This window comes from Macaca mulatta, chromosome 20 (genome assembly GCF_049350105.2).
Source record: "Macaca mulatta isolate MMU2019108-1 chromosome 20, T2T-MMU8v2.0, whole genome shotgun sequence".
Taxonomy (NCBI): domain Eukaryota; kingdom Metazoa; phylum Chordata; class Mammalia; order Primates; family Cercopithecidae; genus Macaca; species Macaca mulatta.
In genome coordinates this window covers 70,704,572-70,724,783 of record NC_133425.1, presented here as the reverse complement: position 1 = coordinate 70,724,783, position 20,212 = coordinate 70,704,572, and the positions used below count along the sequence as shown (strand labels likewise).

The following is a 20,212-nucleotide window of genomic DNA, read 5'->3' as shown; positions in this document are numbered from 1 at the left end:
CTACAGGCGCCCGCCACCTCGCCCGGCTAGTTTTCTGTATTTTTTTTTTTAGTAGAGACGGGGTTTCACCGTGTTAGCCAGGATGGTCTCGATCTCCTGACCTCGTGATCCGCCCGTCTCAGCCTCCCAAAGTGCTGGGATTACAGGCTTGAGCCACCGCGCCCGGCCCAAAAAGTTTTCAAAGCAAAAACTTTTTTCATTTATGGTCACCAGGATGACATAACCTCTGTCAGTTTGGATTGAATACCTACAGCAAATACTCTGAACCTAGGAATTATCTATAGTGATTTTCAAGGTTGCCTGGAGTTAAATAAATTCTAGTGTTCTTAGAAAATTCTATGAAGAGATGAACTTTATTACACACAGCAGCCTTTTTCCTTTGCTCTTAGCCTCAAATTATAGTGCCAATAAGTTTCAAACATCTGTGATTTTAAGACCCAGATGTCTATCAGGATCACAAACTTTTTTTTTTTTTTTTTTTAATCTTACTTTAAGTTCCGGGATACATGTACAGAACGTGCAGGTTTGTTACATAGGAATACATGTGCCATGGTGGTTTGCTAGGATCACAGACTTTTAAAACTTTATTTTCTCATATTCCTGTACCCTTGGTTGTGCCAAATTGTCTTGGTGAGAAAAATGAGTCAGTTAAATGCTTTAGGTGCTTCTTGGAAGTGTAGGGAAGAATAGAATAGGTATGTGAAGTTACGATAGTCATACAGTTTACTTAGTATGATAATATAAATTGATTTGGGAACAAGAAAAGGAAGACCTTCATTTAAGAAGATGATTATGGTACTCTAGGAATGAAGTGAAAATATTTTGGTTAACTTTAAAACAGTAATTTATTATTGTTTCATAGGACTTTAACTTCTTTTCGTGTACACTAGAGGGCAGAATTCCACCTGAAAAGATAGCTCGTCTTGGCCAAGATCCCAGGAAGCATTAAGCAGCATTCTTAAGATTGGGTGAAAGAGTGTTGTACATTTTTCTTTGCCTAATTAGATTAGTCTCTTGGTATGAGATTTCTATGTACTCTGCAGTTTCTATTTTTTTTCTTTTATTAGAATTTATTTTTTTCAACTCTACCATTGTGCTTAGAAAATGAGAAATGATTTTTCTTCTCTCATTTTTTTCTTTGGGATACAAAAACTCTTGTTGTTTTCAGTTTTTTTTTTTTTTTAATTACAAATAAGAAAGTAACAATGACCTGTAGTCCCACCACTTAAATTTTTTCAGAGAGAAAGCAGTGAAAGTTCCTTTCTGCCTGTCCAGTTGTTAATTCTCATCCCTAGAAGCTGATAGCTGTTAACTGATGATCAGTTTTGTGCAGATCCTTCCCTGTGCTATGATAATATATTGTATTCATATATATTAATGTTAGTCACAAGACTCTCCATTCATACTTATCTCAGTTACTAGCTAGCTTGGCCTGGGATAATATCTTTGAATCAAGAATGTGAATGAAATTCCCTTTAATAGATTCAAAATATTCCAAGTATTCATGGGAACATCTTTTAAAAATTATTTTCCTTATTCAATTTCTAATCTATATACTCTGTACCTGCAATACCTATCAAGGTTTATATAAAAATAAATTAAGTTAAAATCAATGATCAGGAAAAAGAATATATACATATATATTGTATACATACATATGTATTGCATTCGTATATACTTAAAACAAAAATGGACTTGCCCTGTCTGTACTGGTCTGCAGTATATATACACACACATATATTTGGTTTCTTCTTGCAACTTATATTTTTACCTAACAGTCTATCTTGTGCATCTCTCCAGGTTCAGTATAAACATCTATGTTTGTTTATGCCTGCCTGGTACTCCATTTTGTGACTGTTCCATAATTTGAGTGCCCCTTCTCTTATTGATGAACATTTACTAGTTTTCCAAATTTTACAGTTATTGATAATTCTGTGGTAATTCTTACATGTAAGTTTTTCATGTTCTCAGGCTGTTATTTCTGAAGGACAGAATTTTAGAAGTGGGATTGCTGGGTCATTGGGTATGTGCATCTTAAATTCTAATAGCTGCTGCTGAATAGGCAGTAGCAATTTGAAGTCATGCCAGTATTATGTGAGAAGACCAGTTTCCATACAAATACCAATATGTATTTATTTGCATTTCTCCACAATAATTGTAGTAACTGTATCTTTATAACCTGTTGGTTTGTGTGGTGGTTTAAAATATTTCCTCTTTTTTTTTTTTTTTTTTTTTTGAGATGGAGTCTCGTCTGTCACCCAGGCAGGAGTGCAGTGGTGTGATCTTGGCTCACTGCATCCTCTGCCTCCTGGGTTCAAGGAATTCTCCTGCCTTAGCCTCCCAAGTAGCTGGGATTACAGGCATGTGCCACCACGCCCGGCTAATTTTTGTATTTTTAGTAGAGATGTGGTTTCGCCATGTTGGCCAGGCTGCTCTTCTGACCTCAGGTGATCCGCCTGCCTCAGCCTCCCAAAGTGCTAGGATTACAGGTGTGAGCCACCATACCCAGCCAAAATTTTTCGTCTTTTGAAAACCGTTATCAAAACAGACTTTTTATTAAAGTAATACTATTTTGTGCATTTGTCAAATGTTATGGAATGAATAAATTAAGGTTTGCATATTACCTGTAGGTAGTTTCCATATTGTATCAAATTATCAAGGTTAATTAATCCTCAGTCATTTAAGAGATCAGGTTAAAAAAATCTAAATTTTATAAACACTGAGATAAATTGTGAGCCAAATTTGGGGCTGTATCTTTGTTTTTTTTAAGACGGAGTCTTGCTCTTTCGCCAGGCTGGAGTGCAGTGGCACGATCTCGGCTCATTGCAACCTCCACCTCCCAGGTTCAAGCAATTCTCTTGCCTCAGCCTCCCAAGTATCTGGGACTACAGGTGCCTGCCACCACGCCGAGCTAATTTTTGTATTTTTAGTAGAGACAGGGTTTCACCATATTGACCAGGATGGTCTCAATCACTTGACCTCATGATCCACTCGCCTCAGCCTCCCAAAGTGTTGGGATTACAGGCTTGAGCCACCGTGCCCAGCCGGGGCTGTATCTTATTGATCCTTTGCAAATGCTATGTGCTGCTTCACTCTTAGGTTCTTTGTGTTGGAAGGTACTATTTCAAAATGTTTCAACATCAGGGAAGAATGTCATTCATCCTAATCATAGCAATCAGTGATTTTTATGTTCTGATTAAGGTTCTTATAAAGGCAACTTGCTGCCATTTCCTGAGTGGTTCTAACTACAGAAAGATTCATATTAGATAAATACTTTAATTTGGATTGAGGAATTTTTCTTTTGGGAGAGGCTGAGCAGCTGTGTTTTAATTATTTTGGTCAAGGACTGAAAATCAGGCTAGTCTGAAGTCCAGCACTTAACTATATTCAGTTACTTGAATTTTGGATTGTGCCACAACCCTATTACCCAAGCGAACTTATGATAAATTTAAGCTGAAATAATTTAAAGCCAGGCTAATATTTTCCCATCATTGAGGAAATGGAAGATTCTAATCAAACACTCGTCTTTAGACCTAGTAATTCTGGATGCTTAAGACCATAAAACATAACCTTTTGATTATTAGCATTTCCTTGAATTTGAAATGTAGTACAATTTCAACAGTTGCTAATTTGAGAATGCACAGGAAAAACTCATGCTTTGCATCGGCTTCTGCTTTAAACTGAGATCCTATAGTCCTAGCTGCTTGTGAGATGATGTCCCTGTAGGAAGTGGAAACAAAAGGAGAAGAGTTTTCCCTACAGTCAGATACAGCATGACATGACTTGTTTGGCCAGAAGTGAGAATTAGGAAGGTCCAAGGAATATCATGTACAAAACGCTCTTGATCTTGGTCTCTAGTATAGTGTTATTTGCTTCAAAGCAAAACTTGGAGGAAGTTTCCTTTAGAACAGTAACCACAAGCATCACGTCTGCTTTTCAGCCATGTTTCTGTTTGCGCTATGAGGTTAACTAAATCCAAGTTTTTGATACCATTTTAGAAGGGCACACTGATTTGGCCTGTGTTGGACCAATGTGACCTCGATTTCTCTGTCTAGATGTGGTGAAACCAGCTTTCCTGTTGGGCTAACTTGGGTCAGCTGTGTGTTTCACAGTATCCTGCAAGCCTAAGCCAGGCAGAATTTCAGCTGTGTAAAGGCTTAGATTATGAAGTATCTATCTGTCTTTATAGAATATATTTTTTAAACCCTTTGAAGTAGAACTTTTAACACCACAATGAAAGAACTTTTAACACCATAATGAAATCAGTATTTTCAAGGGATACTAGGGAAGGTTTGTGACAAAGGCTTTTATTTTGCTTATATTTTATCAATCACTCAGGAAATTAGTTGGCAATGGAAAATGGAACACAACTCTGTGCCAGTATAGTATGTCATCTAATTGTGGTACTCTATCTCAGAATACCCCTTCTCGGTAAGACTGGTATGCCTCTGAGCTTTTTTTTTTTTTTCTTTTTTTCTTTTTTCAGACAGGGTTTCACTCCCATCGCCCAGGCTGGAGTGCAGTGGCAAGGTCTCAGCTCACTACAACCTCTGCATTCTGACTCAAGTGATCTTCCTGCCTCAGCCTCCTTTGTAGCTGGGACTACAGGCATGCACCACCATGCCTGCCTTATTGCCTCTGAGCCTTTTCTGTATTTGTTTAGGGTTTTCTCAAGATTCACAGGCCTCTTGTCTTTATGCATCTAATAATGTCATCGGCTGGGCGCGGTGGCTCAAGCCTGTAATCCCAGCACTTTGGGAGGCCGAGACGGGTGGATCACGAGGTCAGGAGATCGAGACCATCCTGGCTAACACGGTGAAACCCCATCTCTACTAAAAAAAATACAAAAAACTAGCCGGGCGAGGTGGCGGGCGCCTGTAGTCCCAGCTACTCGGGAGGCTGAGGCAGGAGAATGGTGTGGACCCGGGAGGTGGAGCTTGCAGTGAGCTGAGATCCGGCCACTGCACTCCAGCCTGGGCGACACAGCTAGACTCCGTCTCAAAAAAAAAAAAAAAAAAAAGTCATCTACTGCTGCAGCTTTAACCATTTTTTCAACATTGATGATTCTCTCTCTGCTCTGTCCTTTCAGTATTGCTTTTCTCCTGAGCTCCAGACCCATATCTCTTGCTGCTTGCAAGCGATTTATTCTGAAACCCCTTGATCCACAACTGGTCCAATATTTAACTCATTTTCCCTAAATCCTCCCGTATTACAGAAGTGAAGAAACCAAACCTGTGAAATTAAGTAGCTTGCCAAAGAAAGAGAACCTGGACTGGAATCTGAGGCTTCTTTCCAGTCTAGTGTTCTCATCTGCTGGGCCAAAACTGCCATTGTCGGTGAAGGGAGAATGTACCACTATTTTCCTCAATAGTAGTTGAGTCCCAACCTCAGTGTCACCTTTAGTTTTTCCCTTTCTTGTCTCTCGCCCTAGCCCCTAACTGCCCAATCCAGTGAGTTTAACTCTACTTTCAAGATGCCTCTAAGTATTCATTCATATCCCCTCCTCTCATTCTCTCTCCTCTCTCATTGCCTTTTTCTGGGTCTTACATTCTTTCTTTCCTTTTTAAAAAAACTATGTTAATCTTAATTGTTTTTATTGAGACAGGGTCACTTTGTTGCCCAGGCTGGTCTCCAACTCCTGCCTTCAGGCATTCCTCCCGTGTTGGCCTCTGAAAGTGCTGGGATTACAGGTATAGGCCATTGCTCCTGGCCCTGGGTCTTACATTCTGAAGCATCTGTTGCTATGTAATTAAAATATTTTCTAAAGTCTTTTGAAAGGCTTGGACTGTTGTAATCATTTCCTAAGTTTACATAAAGCCTGTAGTCACTCTTCCTCTCTCTACGTGCCACTGCTAGGGTAATTTGGCAGAGATTTAGCTTAGATAGTGTCACATGCTCAAAAATTTTATCTTTGTTGTCTGTAAGTTCTAGTTGATTTAGCTGCTACTGTCTTGCTAACTCTCAAAAAAATCCTTCAGTTCACTGTCAGTATTTCCTTTTATGTTTAATATGTTTTTACTCTTTAGCGAGGTTTTATCTGTGGTGTGATCTTTTATGACCTGGGGTTAAACTTGTTTTTCTTAAAAGTGGGGATGAATTTGCTTCTTCTAGATGCTCTTGCCTGGGCCGATTTTTATGTTAATTCTTTGGTTTGGAGTGCCTGGAACATTCAGATATTATAATTGAAAGTATAATTTTGAAGCCCAAATCTATGTGGGTTGCAGGCCCAAGGTTTCATTCTGATTCTTTTTTTTTTTTTTTTGAGACGGAGTCTCGCTCTGTCGCCCAGGCTGCAGTGCAGTGACCAGATCGCAGCTCACTGCAAGCTCCGCCTCCCGGGTTTAAGCCATTCTCCTGCCTCAGCCTCCCGAGTAGCTGGGACTACAGGCGCCGCCACCTCGCCCGGCTAGTTTTTCGTATTTTTAGTAGAGACGGGGTTTCACCGTGTTAGCCAGGATGGTCTCGATCTCCTGACCTCATGATCCACCCGTCTCGGCCTCCCAAAGTGCTGGGATTACAGGCTTGAGCCACCGCGCCCGGCATCATTCTGATTCTTAAGAAAGACCTTTTTTCCTACCCCCTACAGCCCAAAGCTTAGATGCACTTTCTTCTCTGTTCCTTGGGCTGTTACATTATTATTTTTTTTTTCTAACTCAATCCTTTCATTGAGGATGCGTAGACTTTCCACTTTCAGTCTTAGTTCTAGTTTTCTACTGCCTGTAAGCTCAAGACCATTTTTATTATCACGTGGCAAATAAAACCCAGACTGGAAGTTATTGAAACTGTCTTCCCCCACCCCACCCGCCCGCTGTAACCACTATATCAGCTCATGTCCTCTACTGTGGTTTTCAGTTCCTTCTTTGATCCAAACACCCGGGGGTTGCCCGTTCTTCCTTATGAGTTTAGCAATACACTTAAAATAATTTTTGGTATATTTTATCTAGCATTTCTGGATCTTTATCTGGAAAATGTTTCGGTTATCTTAAGCATTCATCTTGCCTAAAATAGAAGTTCTTTGGCTTTAAGTGCAGATACCCTATGTAGCTTTTCTTTCTTGTTTTTGAGGTGGAGTTTCACTGTGTTGCCCAGGCTGGAGTGCAGTGGCTCGATCTCAGCTCACTGCAACCTCCACCTCCTGAGTTCAAGCAATTTTCCCGCCTCAGCTTCCTAAGTAGCTGGGACTACCAATGTGTACCTGTACGCCTGTCTAATTTTTGTGTTCTTAGTAGACACAGGGTTCCACCATATTGCCCAGGCTGGTCTCAAAAACTCCTGGGCTCAAGTAATATGCCCATCTTGTCCTCCCGAAGTGCTTGGATTACACGCATGAGTCACTATGCCCAGCGATCCCTTTTTTTAAAGGGTACTTTAAAAAAAACAAATAAATAAACCTTTCATTTTGAGAGGTTGTATACTCATGTGTAGTCATATAAAATAATGCAGAGATTCCTTGTACCTTTGACCCAGTTTCCCCCTATGGTACTATCTTATAATATTACAACTGGGATATTGACATTGACACATATAGTCAAGTTGTAGAACATTTTCATATCTGCTGAGATTCCTCATGTTCTCTATAGTTACATACACTTTCCTCCTGCCCTCACCCCCTCCTTAACCTTTGGTAATCACTAATCTAGAGATTTCCTTTTTGGGAGTTTATAAATGACAAATTGTTTCCTTAATAGTTACAGGGCTCTTTCATATTGAGTGTCTTATTGTTTGTCATTTTTGAGGAATTGGTCTACGTTGTCAAATTTATTTGGGTAGAATTCTGCATAATATTCTCTTATCCTTTTGATACCTGTAGTGATATCCCATTTCATTCCCTCCGATAGTGGTAATTTGTGCCTTCTCTCTCTCTCTCTTTTTTTTTTTTTTTGGTCAGTCTTGCTAGACATTCGTTGATTTTATTGATCCATTCAAAGAACCAGCTCTTTGTTTCATTGATCTTTCCCTATTGTCTTTGTTTTCAATTTCATTCACTTCTATAATTATTTCCTTGTTTCTGCTTGGTTTGCCTGTATATTGCCCTTTTTTTTTTACTAGGTTCTTGAAGTTGGAACTTAGATAATTGATTTGAGACTTTTCCTCTTTACACTGTATGTATTTATTACTACACATTTCCCTCACACACTGCTTTAGCTATGTCCAACAATTTTTGATACGTGTATGATTTTATCCCGTTCATTATTTTTTACTTCCCTTGAGACTTTCTTTTTGACCCATGCATTATTTAGAAGTGTATTGTTTCATTTCCAAGTGTTCAGAGAGTTTTCTGTTGTCTTTCTGTTGTTGCTTTCTAGTTTGATCACGTTGTTGGTGAATACATTCTTTGTGATTTCAACTCTTTTAAATTTGTTGATACTAATTTAATGGGCCATTGATGTTAATTTTATGTCTTGTATATTCTATGGACATTTGGAAAGACCAGTATCTTTGCTTTTACCCCAATATCTTTTAAATAAATTCTTTTTCTGTCATCCAGTCAGTGTCTGTATCTTGTATCTAAAAACTCTAATTACTACCCCTTTGCAACTGCATTTGTTTAATAGCCTTTATTGTAGCACTAACTATCCCATACTCTCTAATCGTCAGTTTACACCCTAGTCTCGATCACTACACTGTGAGCTTAAAGGCATAGATTTTGTCTTTTTGGTATGTGTCCCGCCTGCTACGTGGCAAATAATTTATAGTATTTGATTAAGGAGTAAATGAATAGCTTTTTTAAATGATCACCGTTTTTTAAAACTTTGATCTGTGGAGATTTAATTCTTATCCTTTTAGTTTTGTGTATTTTGTCAGTTTTCATCTTAAAAGCAGGGTGGTTTTGGTTTCATAGCTTGTGTTCAGCAAGTAACTGACCCCAGAAACAGACTGTAAATGTCTGTTATATGATTGGAATGACATTTTATTTCGGCTTAATCATGCCATAGTTCAAGTAGAGACATGTGAGAAGTTCCTTACTCATTCCACAAGACCTATTTTGCAACTCCTGCTATTTCCTTTATTTCAGGTTGACTTGTCCTCTAGTTGTGGAAGTGTTGTTTCTATAGCAATGCAGTTTACAATGCACATGCCTGTCAGAGTGTGCAGAAACCCTGCTATGTTGCCTGGAAGCTTTGTTTTCCAGTCAGAAAGGAAGCACATGGTATTCCCTCAGCCTTTCCTGCACTTAACTTTGGGTTGCCTTGTGGATAACAAGAAACTCTTGGTTGTTTTCTACCATAGATGCTGGGTTAAAATGTATCTAAGGGATTTTGATGTATAATATACCCTGTTACTACAGTGTTCAGGCTGTGGCTGGTGACTGCTAGCAAAGTTGCTGCATGGAATAGATGTAGGGGACATTACAGGAATGTGAGCTAAACATTCTGCCACTCAGCGTGGAATTCTATTTATTGCTAAGGCAGTTTGGGGCAATTGCCTGTTTGTTGCTTTGGAGGATTTTCTTATGGTTTTTACTGCCTGTGAGAACACAGTAGAACTGACTGAATCTGGAGAAGTGGAGAAGCAAACCGTTGGCCTTTCTGAGTGGTTTCCCTGACCTTCAACTAGGAGCATATTTAGTGACTTCATGTTTTTCTTCCTTTGGAACTAAATTGACTAGATTGTACTTGAACACAAGGAGTCTTTTTCATATCTTCTCTCACACTTAGTGTCTTCTTTGCCACCATTTTCTTTTATTTCTTTTGTTACTTCAGCTGGAAACCTTGTTATATGGACATTCATTGGAAATATTCGAGAAAGAGATGAGTTATAAATAGAGCAGCATTTCAGAGAGACAAGGATATCATCTTAATTGTGATTGGTCAAGTAAATTGAAGAGATTTGTGTGGACTCACACCAATATAGTGGTAGAAGAATGATGGAGAGCATTTTAATGATAATTATACTCCACACTTCAATATTTTCTCAGTCTTCATGTATTCATCTATTCATCATGTATCAAACAGCATTCATTAAGTACTGTTTTTTGGTTTCCATAGCATTTGACTTTTATGGCAGTAGGTAGATTCATTTTCACAGGGGCCTTAAGTGCTCAATTCAATGAGTTTTCACAATTGCCTACATCTGTATAACTGATACAGGGCACAGCCAGGCCCCCAGTTGGGGCTTAGCCCTGGAGGGTCTTGGCTTTGCTCAGGAAATAATTCAAGAGCTAGCTGGTGGTAGAAGAAAATAGCTTTATTGAAGCGGCAGTGTTACAGCTCCTTGACTGCTCCTGCAGAGCAGGGTTACCACATAGGCATTGTGCTGAGAGTAGCAGTAGCAGCTCAGGGCATTTCTGCAGTCATATTTGTACCTACTTTTAATTACATGCAGATTAAGGGACAGTTTATGCAGAAATTTCTAGGAAAAGGGTTGTAACTTATGGATCATCAAGTAATTGCCATGGGAAGGGGCGGTAACTCTCAGGTGTTATCATAGCAATGGTAAACACGGCACACTGGTGGGTGTGTCTTGCAGAAAGCTGCTTCTGCCCCATACCTGTTTTAGCTAGTCATCAATTTGGTTTGGTGTCCAAGCCCCGCCTCCGGAGTCCTGTCCTGCCTACTACTTCATAGCCACTATCCAAGATAAGGTATAGTATGATTCCATGATCCCAGAAAGTTCCTTCATGCCCCTTTCCAGTTGCTTTTGCCCTATGCTCTTTGCCCCAGGCAACTACTGATTTTTATTATGATAGATTAGTTTTGCTTTTCCAGAACGCCATGGAAATCAAAGCATACATTTTTAAACTTTTTGTGCCTGGATTTTTTTTACCTACAGTGGAAGAACATGTATTTGAGACTCATCATGTTGCTGTGTATGTCAGTGGTTCATTGCTTTTTATTTTTATTGTTCATATATACCACAGTTTATCCATCTATCCTGCTGATAAACATATGGGTTATTTCCAAATCTTTTTGAAGACATATATTTTTATTTATCTTGGGTACCTAAATACTTAGGAATGGAATTGCTAGGTCATAGAGTAGATATGTGTTTAATGTTTTTGTTTGGGTTTTGATTTGGTTTTTCTGAGACAGGGTCTTGCTCTGTCACTCAGACTGGAATGCAGTGGCATAATCATGGCTTACTGCAGCCTCGAACTCTAGGGCTCAAGAGATCTTCCCACCGCAGCCTCCCGAGTAGCTGGGACTATAGGTGCACACCACTGTGCCTGGCTAATGTTTAATTTTTTTTGTAGAGATGGGGTCTCCCCATGTTGCAGGCTGGTCTCAAACTCCTAGCTCAAGCAGTCCTCCTGCCACAGCCACCCAAACTGCAGGGATTATAGGCATGAGCCACAATGCTCAGTCTTAATGTTATAAGAAACTGCCAAACTGTTCCCCAAGATGGTTGTACCATTTTATATTTCTGCCAGTGACGTATGAGGGTTCTACTTGGTCCGTCCATATCCTTGGTCACATTTAATGTTGTCAGTCTTTTTTTTTTTTTTTTTTTTTTTTTGAGACGGAGTCTTGCTCTCTCGCCCAGGCTGGAGTGCAGTGGCGTGATCTCAGCTCACTGCAGCCTCCACTTCCCGGGTTCAAATGATTCTCCTGTCTCAGCCTTGGAGTAGCTGGAACTACAGGTGGATGCCACCACACCTGGCTAATTTTTGTATTTTTCGTAGAGATGGGCTTTCATCATATTGGTTAGGCTGGTCTTGAACTCCTGACCTCCTCAGGTGATCCACTTGTCTTGGCCTCCCAAAGTGCTGTGATTATTACAAGCGTGATCTACCGTGCCCAGCCTTGTCAGTCTTTTTTATTTTGGTAAGTGTGAAATGGTATCTCCTCTGATTTTAGTTTGCATTGCTCTAAAAACTAATAATAATGACATCTTTTCATGTGTAAAGTGACTTTTCAGTCTTACCCATTTTTATTGGGTTGTTTCATTCTGTTATTGGTTTGTAGGAGTTCTTCGTATATTCTGAATATGGATAGTTTGTCAGATGTAAATGCTGTGAATTTTTTCTTAGTGTTTATCTTGCCTTTTTTTTTTTTTTGGTGGTGTGTTTAGATAAGCAAAGCTTTTAATTTTGATGTTCAGTTCGTCTTTTACAGTTAGTGCTTTTTGTGTCCTAAGAAATCTGCCTATAAAGTTGAGAAGATTTTGCCTTTTTTTAATGGTCCTGGCTTTGATGCATAGGTTTTTGTTTTACCTTGAATTAATTTTCATATATGGACACATTTAGGTTTTTTTTTTTTAGAAACATAGAAGTAATATATACATGTTCTTCTAAAAATTCAAACAACACAGAGATATAGAAGACAAAATGAAAGTTAATAATTTGGTGGGGTTTTTGTAAGGTCACCACTGTTCAGTAGAGTATTCACTAGCTATATGTGGCTGTTGAACACTTGAAATGTGACTGGTCTGAATTGAGATGTGCTATAGGTGTAAATACACATTAAATTTTGAAGAATTAGTAAGAAAAAAATCAGTCAATTTTTATTTCAGTTACAATGTTGAAATAGTAACATTTTTGACATATTGGGTTAAATGTATTAAAAATAATTTCACTGATTTATTTTTATATTTAATAGGGTGACAATACATTTTTAAACTATGTATGTGGCTCCCATTTTATTTCCATGTTTTTTTTTTTAAGAGATGGAGTCTCACTATGTTGCCCAGGCTGGTCTCAAACTCCAAGGATCAAGTGATCCTGCCTTCTCAGCCTCCCAAAATGCTGGGACTACAGGCATGAGCCACTATGCCCCGCCCATTTTATTTCTATTTGACAGCTCCGTTCTAGACCTTTCCCTAAGCATTTAGTAATCTATGTATATGAATGTGTATCTGTATGAGCTACTTTTATGTTCACATATAAGTGTTTTTAATTTATATAAATGGAGTCATCTAAGCCTATTTTCCTGAAGTTTGTATTTTTTGCTTGAAAATACAAAAAAAAAATGTATATTAACGTATTTCATCTTATTTCCTATACATTTATCTGATTCTTGTTAATGGCTAGCATAGTGTTCTACAATTTATTTTATTTTATTTTTTTGAGACAGAGTCTCGGGAGTGCAATGGCGTGATCTCGGCTCATTGCAACCTCCACCTCCCAGGTTCAAGCGATTCCCATGTCTCAGCCTCCCAAGTAGCTGGGATTGTAGGCACCCACCACCACGCCTGGCTGATTTTTGTATTTTTAGTAGAGATGAGATTTCATCATGTTGGCCAGGTTAGTCTTGAACTCCTTACCTCAGGTCATCCACCTGGCTCGGCCTCCCAAAGTGCTGGGATTACAGGCATGAGCCACTGAGCTTGGCCAGTTCTGTAATTTTCAAAACTGACTCCCTATGGGGACATTTAGGTTATTTATCATTTTCTTTCTGAGAAACAGTATGTTTATAAAGATTGCCTCATGTTAAGAAAGATGATACAATGCCTATCAGAATTTTTTTCTCAAATGAAAATGCTTATTACAACTAGGATGAGTAAGTTGTGTAGAGGAAGTCAAGGCTTCCCTCGTAAGGGATAAAATGGCTTCATATCTAGAGCGGAATACAGTTTCATAGCCAGGAGTTTCAGACCAGCCAGGGCAACATAGGGAGATACCATTCATACAAAAAAAAAAAATACAGTCTTTAGGGAAGCAAACCCTTTGAATGTAGTGTATACCTCTAGCTGAAATTCAAACTGTGCCCCTCTTTTGTTCATGATTAGATACTCAGTGAGTTTAGGTAGAAGGGGGGTGGGCAGGAGTCATAGAGAAAAAGATCCCAGTGTTCTGTTTCTTATCTTGGAGACATTTTTATTGCCCACTATGTGAAAGTTCTTTTGAAAAGCTTCCCTCTCCTGCAGTTATCTTCTTTTTTAGTACAAAACAACCTTTTTCATGTTTATAAAACTTGGTATAAGGCCAGTCATTTTGTGGGAAGAAAGTCCAATAAGAGAATGAATCTGTGAGCATTAGCAAGAGTGAATGAGATGAGATTATTTAAATATACTTTGGCCAATTTAACATCTGTGTGTGTAAGTGTTGAAATGGGTCACCATGTTACTTCCAAAAACGTGGCTTGGGAGTTATGCCTTCTTTTCACTTAGCACATGTAACTGGATAAACTGAGATTTAAGTAGCTTTTAGGGGAAGGAGGGAAAGTAGACAGATGGGAGTAGCTGCTCAAGCATAGGTGTGTCAAGCAAACTGTCACCCTTTTATCTCTGGGCCAGAGTTGTTTCAGTTCCTACACCAGGAATCAAGTGTATGATCTGCTTCCACGCCGGGAACTCCTTTAAAACAAGAAGATGATGAATTTTTTTCTTTTACAGTTGATAAAGTTAATTTCCCTTTTCAGTTAGCAGTTTGCCTTTAGAATTTTGGAACTAAAATATTCCTTGCTAAGGCTTTTATTTTCCCCTCCCTCACATGTACTCTGGGTTATTTAGGATTTAAATTAGACATTCGAAGGGTATGTATTTGTGTGTGTGTGCGTTTTCTTTTACCTCTGTGAGTGACAGCAATACCACGAGAAAAGTTAATACTTCATCTTGCCAAAAGATGATGGTTTTATTTTTCTCTCATGAAACAAAACCTGGGAGGAACAGTTGAATGAACTTTGCAAGCAGTGGAGCAAGTAAATTGGCTTCCAGACGAAACCCTGGATTGAGTACATCTAGAGTAATTCACTTAGGTTTTCTGTTGATTCTTTCAGGAAGAAGAAATTTGATGCCTAGAGCCTGGTCTGTTTTTTTGGTTTTAAGTTCTAGTTCTGGTTCGATTTCAGAACCAGTCTGCAGGCAACTCTGCATTGTCTCCTTAGAGAACTGGAAAATTCCACTGATCTGGATCCTTTGGCAGCAAGCTGACATTTTATTGAGGCTGGTCAGCACTCCTGGCCGGAGTCTTGAAATTGTGTGGGTGTGTTTTTGCTGCCCATTGTTGAGTTATTCATGAACAGATATGAAAACCATGTATATTCAAATTTTGTTACCACTAGATGTGATGAGTTTTTCTTTTTGATTATTTGGGGATTCTTAGTTTGTTGTCAAACTCTTCAGATTAAAACCCTTCTTATAGCTATTACTTTGGACTTCTTCTAGTTTACAGTATAGGGAAGAGAATGCTGTCATGGATATTATTGGCTCCTGTTTTAGAAATAGGTAGAGTATTATGTATACCTTTAACTTGAACAGGCTTGCCTGGTGCAAAATAATAGTTTTACTTAATTCTTTTAGCTGTAAAATAGGGATCGTAATTCCTACTTCATAGAGCTGTTTTGAGCATGAAATAAGGTGTCTTACTACACTTCCTGGTACGGAAGGACACAATGAAAATTAGTAATTTTTCCCTTTTTCCCCTTTTTAAATAACAAAGTTAATCTTCACTTACTAGTTCATATTAGGACAAAGAAATGAAATCATCAAGGAAACAGAGAGCAGACTTAACAAATAAATGAAACTTAAAACTATTAAAAACCTGTATAGATTTAATCAATATTTTCATCCTCTTCCTACTAAATGAAACCTTTGAATTAGAGGAGAATATACCAAGACTGAAATTCACTTACTTTTCTTTCCTCTGATTATTCTAGTATGTAACAAAACACTTGAGAGGTTCTCAAAAAAGACCAAGAGATTCTTCCTATGAATGTTAGGCTATAGTAATATTTTCATGCACTAAAATATATAAATCTGTATTCAGAAAAGAGCCTGAATTAGCAGAACAGGAATTTCCCAACTACAAACGAAGCGTAACCAAAGGGCTTAGAGATTAGTTTTTAAAAAACATATGAATATGTAAGAACTTTGTTCAGTTTTTTTTTAACCCTGCCCCCATTCAAGTTTCTTAGTCTGCTTTGACATTACTATTTTTTTAATGTCCACAGTTTTATTTACTTAAGACATTAGCCAGTGTTTAATCATCTTTAGAGAGATACATAATTGATTATGAAGTTGTATCATATTATGTTGACATTACTTAAAATGTTTTAACTTGTATTTGTCCTAGGGGACATTTGGCAGTGTCTAGAGACATTCTGGTTGTATAACCTGGGCAGGGCAGGGGATGCTACTGGCATTTAGGGGGTAAAAAGTTTGAGATGCTGCTAAACATCCTGCAGTACAAAGGACAGCTCCTCAAAACAAAAAATTGTCCTGGTCAAAATGTTAGTAGTTCCCGAGTTAAGAAGCCCTGCGAAACACTACAGTGAAGTCCACGTGAACATGTGATTGTTTGTTTTTTACAGTTCTGGAATTGGCTTTTTTCTGCATTTGGCACAGTGTATGCTCATATAGGGCATATTGGATGAATGAATAAACTAACAAAGTAAGATAGATCTCAACCTGAATTTTGTAGTAAACAAGTCCTTTTGCAAGTGAGTTGATTTCTGCAAATGGACCTTTAATTTTTGTTTAATTCTTCTTTTAAATTTTTGAGACAGCGTTGCTTTGTCACTCAGCCTAGAGTGCAGTGGTATGATCTTGGCTCATTGCAGCCTCTGCCTCCTGGGTTCAAGCAATTCTTGTGCCTCAGCCTCCCAAGTAGCTGGCATTACAGGCACACACCACCATGCCAGCTAATTTTTGTATTTTTAGTAGAGATGGGGTTTTGCCATGTAGGCCAGGCTGGTCTCGAACTCCTGACCTCAGGTGATCCGCTCTCCTCAGCCTCCTAAAGTGCTGGGATTACAGGCGTCAGCTACTGTACCCTGCCACACATTATTATTATTTTATTATACTTTAAGTTCTAGGGTACATGTGCACAACATGCAGGTTTGTTACATATGTATACATGTGCCATGTTAGTGTGCTGCACCCATCAACTCATCATTTACATTAGGTATATCTCCTAATGCTATCCCTCCCCCTTCATTATTTTTTAAATAGAAAAAATTTGGCTGAGCGCCGTGGTTCATGTTGGTAATCCCAGCACTTTGGGAGGCCGAGGTGAATGGATCACCTGAGGTCAGGAGTTCGAGACCAGCCTGGCCAACATGGCAAAACCCCATCTCTACTAAAAATATAAAAATTAGCTGGGCATGGTGGCAGGCACCTGTAATCCCAGCTACTCAGGAGGCCAAGGCAGGAGAATCGCTTGAACCTGGGAGGCAGAGGTTGCAGTGAGCTGAGATCACGCCACTGCACTCCAGCCTGGCAACAAGAGCAAAACTCTGTCTCAAAAAAAAGAAAAAAATAATAAATAATGGAAAAAATTCAAGGCCAGGCATGGTGGCTCATGCCTGTAATCCCAGCATTTTTGAGAGCCGAAGTGGGCAGATCACTTGAGGTAAGGAGTTCAAGACCAGCCTGGACAACATGGTGTAACCCTGTCTCTACTAAAAAAAAACCAAAAAAACAAAAATTAGCTGAGCTTGGTGGTGCAGGCCTGTAGTTCCAGCCACTGGGGTGGATGTGGCATGAGAATCGTTTGAACCTGAACCTGGGAGGCGGAGGTTGTAGTGAGCCAAGGTTGCTCCACTGCACTCCAGCCTGGGTGACAGAGTGAGACTCCGTCTCATAAATAAATAAATAAATAAATACAGTAAGTAAAGTGTGGGTCAAACTAAAGGAGGCCAGTTTGGAAACTCTGGTTCCTTAACCTATTGTTGAGACTCTGAGCAGTAGAGAATAACCTGGTCTTACTTAGTTTTCTTTGTTTCTGGTAGACAGGTTTGCAAATTGCTTTTCCAGTTTCATCAGAAGAAATAAGTGTGGGCACATACATCTCTATCATAGTCTGTTTAGATTATTGGAGAATAAATAGGCAGCCCACTGCAAAACCTTGTATCTACATGTATATAATAGTTAAAGCAGAAGCCTGCATCTAGCTAGAATTCTACATAGCAATATGTGGGTTTTTTGGCTTTTTGTTTTTTTGTGGGTTGTTTTGTTTTTGTTTTTTTTGAAGCAAACTTTTGCTATATTGCTGAGGCTGGTCTTGAACTCCTGGGCTCAAGCAATCCTGCCTTGACTTCCTAAAGTGCTTGGATTACAGGCGTGAGCTACTGCACCTGGCCTGCAATATGTATTTTAAGCTACTTTTTTTATTATTCCCTAAATAAAAAGAATTTCTCCTATGCCTGATGAAATCAGTCTTATTTACGTTCAAAAACTATACTGAAGAGAGGAGGACTGTATTTACTTTGGACTTTTGAGCAACTCACTTACACATATTACACTTACATTTCTGATCTGCCTATTTTTAACCAAACCTTGAATTTGATACATTAGCTGATTGGCCACATAAATGTTTTGGGTCTTCATAAAGCAAGACATGTTTGTGCTAATATTGGAATATTTTATTCCATTTTATCCTTACTTCGTTTAAATTGTTGAAAAATGTAAAAAGGAAAGTGCTGATACCCGTAATGAAAATGTGTAAGTATCAGACTCCTTAAAAAAGCAAAAAAACTTTTTATTATGAAAAATTGCACCAGCCTGGGCACATGGCAAAACTACATCTCTACAAAAAATGCACAAATTAGCTGGGCGTAGTGGCATGTGCCTGTAGTACTCAGAAGGCTGAAGTGGGAGGATTGTGTGAGCCTAGGAGGTTGAGGCTGCAGCAAGCCAAGATGTTACCACTGCACTCCAGCCTCGGCTGGAGTGAGACCCTGTCTTAAAAAAAAAAAAAAAAAGAAAAGAAAAGAAAATATCAAACATACACACAAAAGTAAAGTGTAAGGTATAATGAATCCAATCCCTGTACCCATCACTAAACTTCAACAGTTATCAGTATTTTGCCAGTCTTTTATATTAAGTCCTTTGTGTTATCAAGTTGAATACTCAAATCTTTGCAGGTAGATATTACTATACTCCTTTTATTTTTTATTGTGGAAAATTTCATACAATAGAGAGACTAGCATAATGAATCTCCATATGCATCTCCATACCCATCTTCAGTACTTAACACATGTCCCATTTTACATCATCTATGATAGCTCTCCATCCACTCCACCACCAAAACCTCCACTGAATATTTTGAAGCAAAACTTTAACGTGATGTCATTTTAGCTGTAAATATTCAAGTGTATATCCCTTAAAAGTAAGTATTCTTTTAAAAGCAATTCCCATTATTACATCTAAAAATAACAGTAATTTCTTGATATCAAGTATTTAGTCATTGTTCGTATTTCCTTAATTGTATCATAAGTTTTTTGTTATAGCTACTTTCTTTGAGTCAGGATGTAAACAAGGTCCACATACTCCATTTGACTGTTAAATCTTTTTGTTTTGTTTTGTTTGTATGAGATGAAATTTTCTCTGTGGCCAGAGGGCAGTGGTGCGATCTTGGCTCACCGCAGCCTCTGCCTCCTGTGTTCAAGCGATTCTCCTGCCTCAGCCCCTTGAGTAGCTGGGATTACAGGTGCCCACCACCACGTCCAGTTAATTTTTGTTATTTTAGTAGAGGGGTTTTCACCATGTTGGCCGGGCTGGTCTCGAACTCCTGACCTCAAGTGATCCACCTGCCTTGGCCTCCCAAAGTGCTGGAATTACAGGCATGAGCCACTGTATCCGGTCTGGCTGTTAAGTTTTTTTTTTTTTTGAGATGGAGTCTTACTCTGTCACCTAGGCTGGAGTGCAATGGCGGGATCTTGACTCACTGCAACCTCTGCCTCTTGGGTTCAAGTGATTCTCCTGCCTCAGCCTCCCAAGTAGCTGGGATTACAGGCACCTGCCGTCACGACCAGTTAATTTTTGTATTTTTTGTAGAGATGGGGTCTCACCATGTTGGCTAGGCTGGTCTTGAACTCCTATCCTCAGGTGATCTGCCCACCTCGGCCTCCCACGGTGCTGGGATTACAGACGTGAGCCACCACACCCAGCTGACTGTTAAGTCTTTAAGTCTCATTTTATCTCTCCCACCCTGCCCCCTCATCCCTAGCAATTTTTTTTTTTTTTTTAGTTTTGGAGTATGTGTGCAGAATGTGCAGGTTTGTTACATAGGTAAACGTGTGCCATAGTGGTTTGCTGCACCTGTCAACCCATCCACCACCTAGGTATTAGGCCCAGCATGCGTTAGCTATTTTTGTTAATACTCTCCCTAAATTTTTCTATTGTTTTAAACAGCTTTTTTGGGTGGTGGTGGGGATTTATCATACCATAAAATTCATCCAAATGCAAATGTATAGTTTAATAGTTTACAGTTTTTTTTGTTTGTTTGTTTGTTTGTTTTTTTGAGGTGGAGTTTCGCTCCTGTCTCTCAGGCTCTCTGCAACTTCTGTCTTCTATCTCCCAGGTTCAAGTGGTTCCCCTTCCTCAGCCTCCC

The 20,212-nt window shown here is 39.0% G+C and overlaps 1 protein-coding gene and 2 long non-coding RNA genes across 3 annotated transcripts in view; 2 read left to right on the top strand and 1 right to left on the bottom strand.

Moving 5' to 3' along the window:
- CFDP1 (craniofacial development protein 1) overlaps positions 1-20,212 on the top strand; it is a 151,396-nt gene that overhangs the window by 54,046 nt on the left and 77,138 nt on the right.
- Positions 2,240-6,022, bottom strand: LOC144337753 (uncharacterized). Its single transcript, XR_013411247.1, has 2 exons — positions 4,963-6,022; positions 2,240-2,777 (listed from the first exon to the last, which is right to left on the bottom strand). It is a non-coding gene; the product is annotated as an uncharacterized LOC144337753 (long non-coding RNA).
- Positions 4,487-8,487, top strand: LOC144337750 (uncharacterized). Its single transcript, XR_013411244.1, has 2 exons — positions 4,487-4,710; positions 6,528-8,487. It is a non-coding gene; the product is annotated as an uncharacterized LOC144337750 (long non-coding RNA).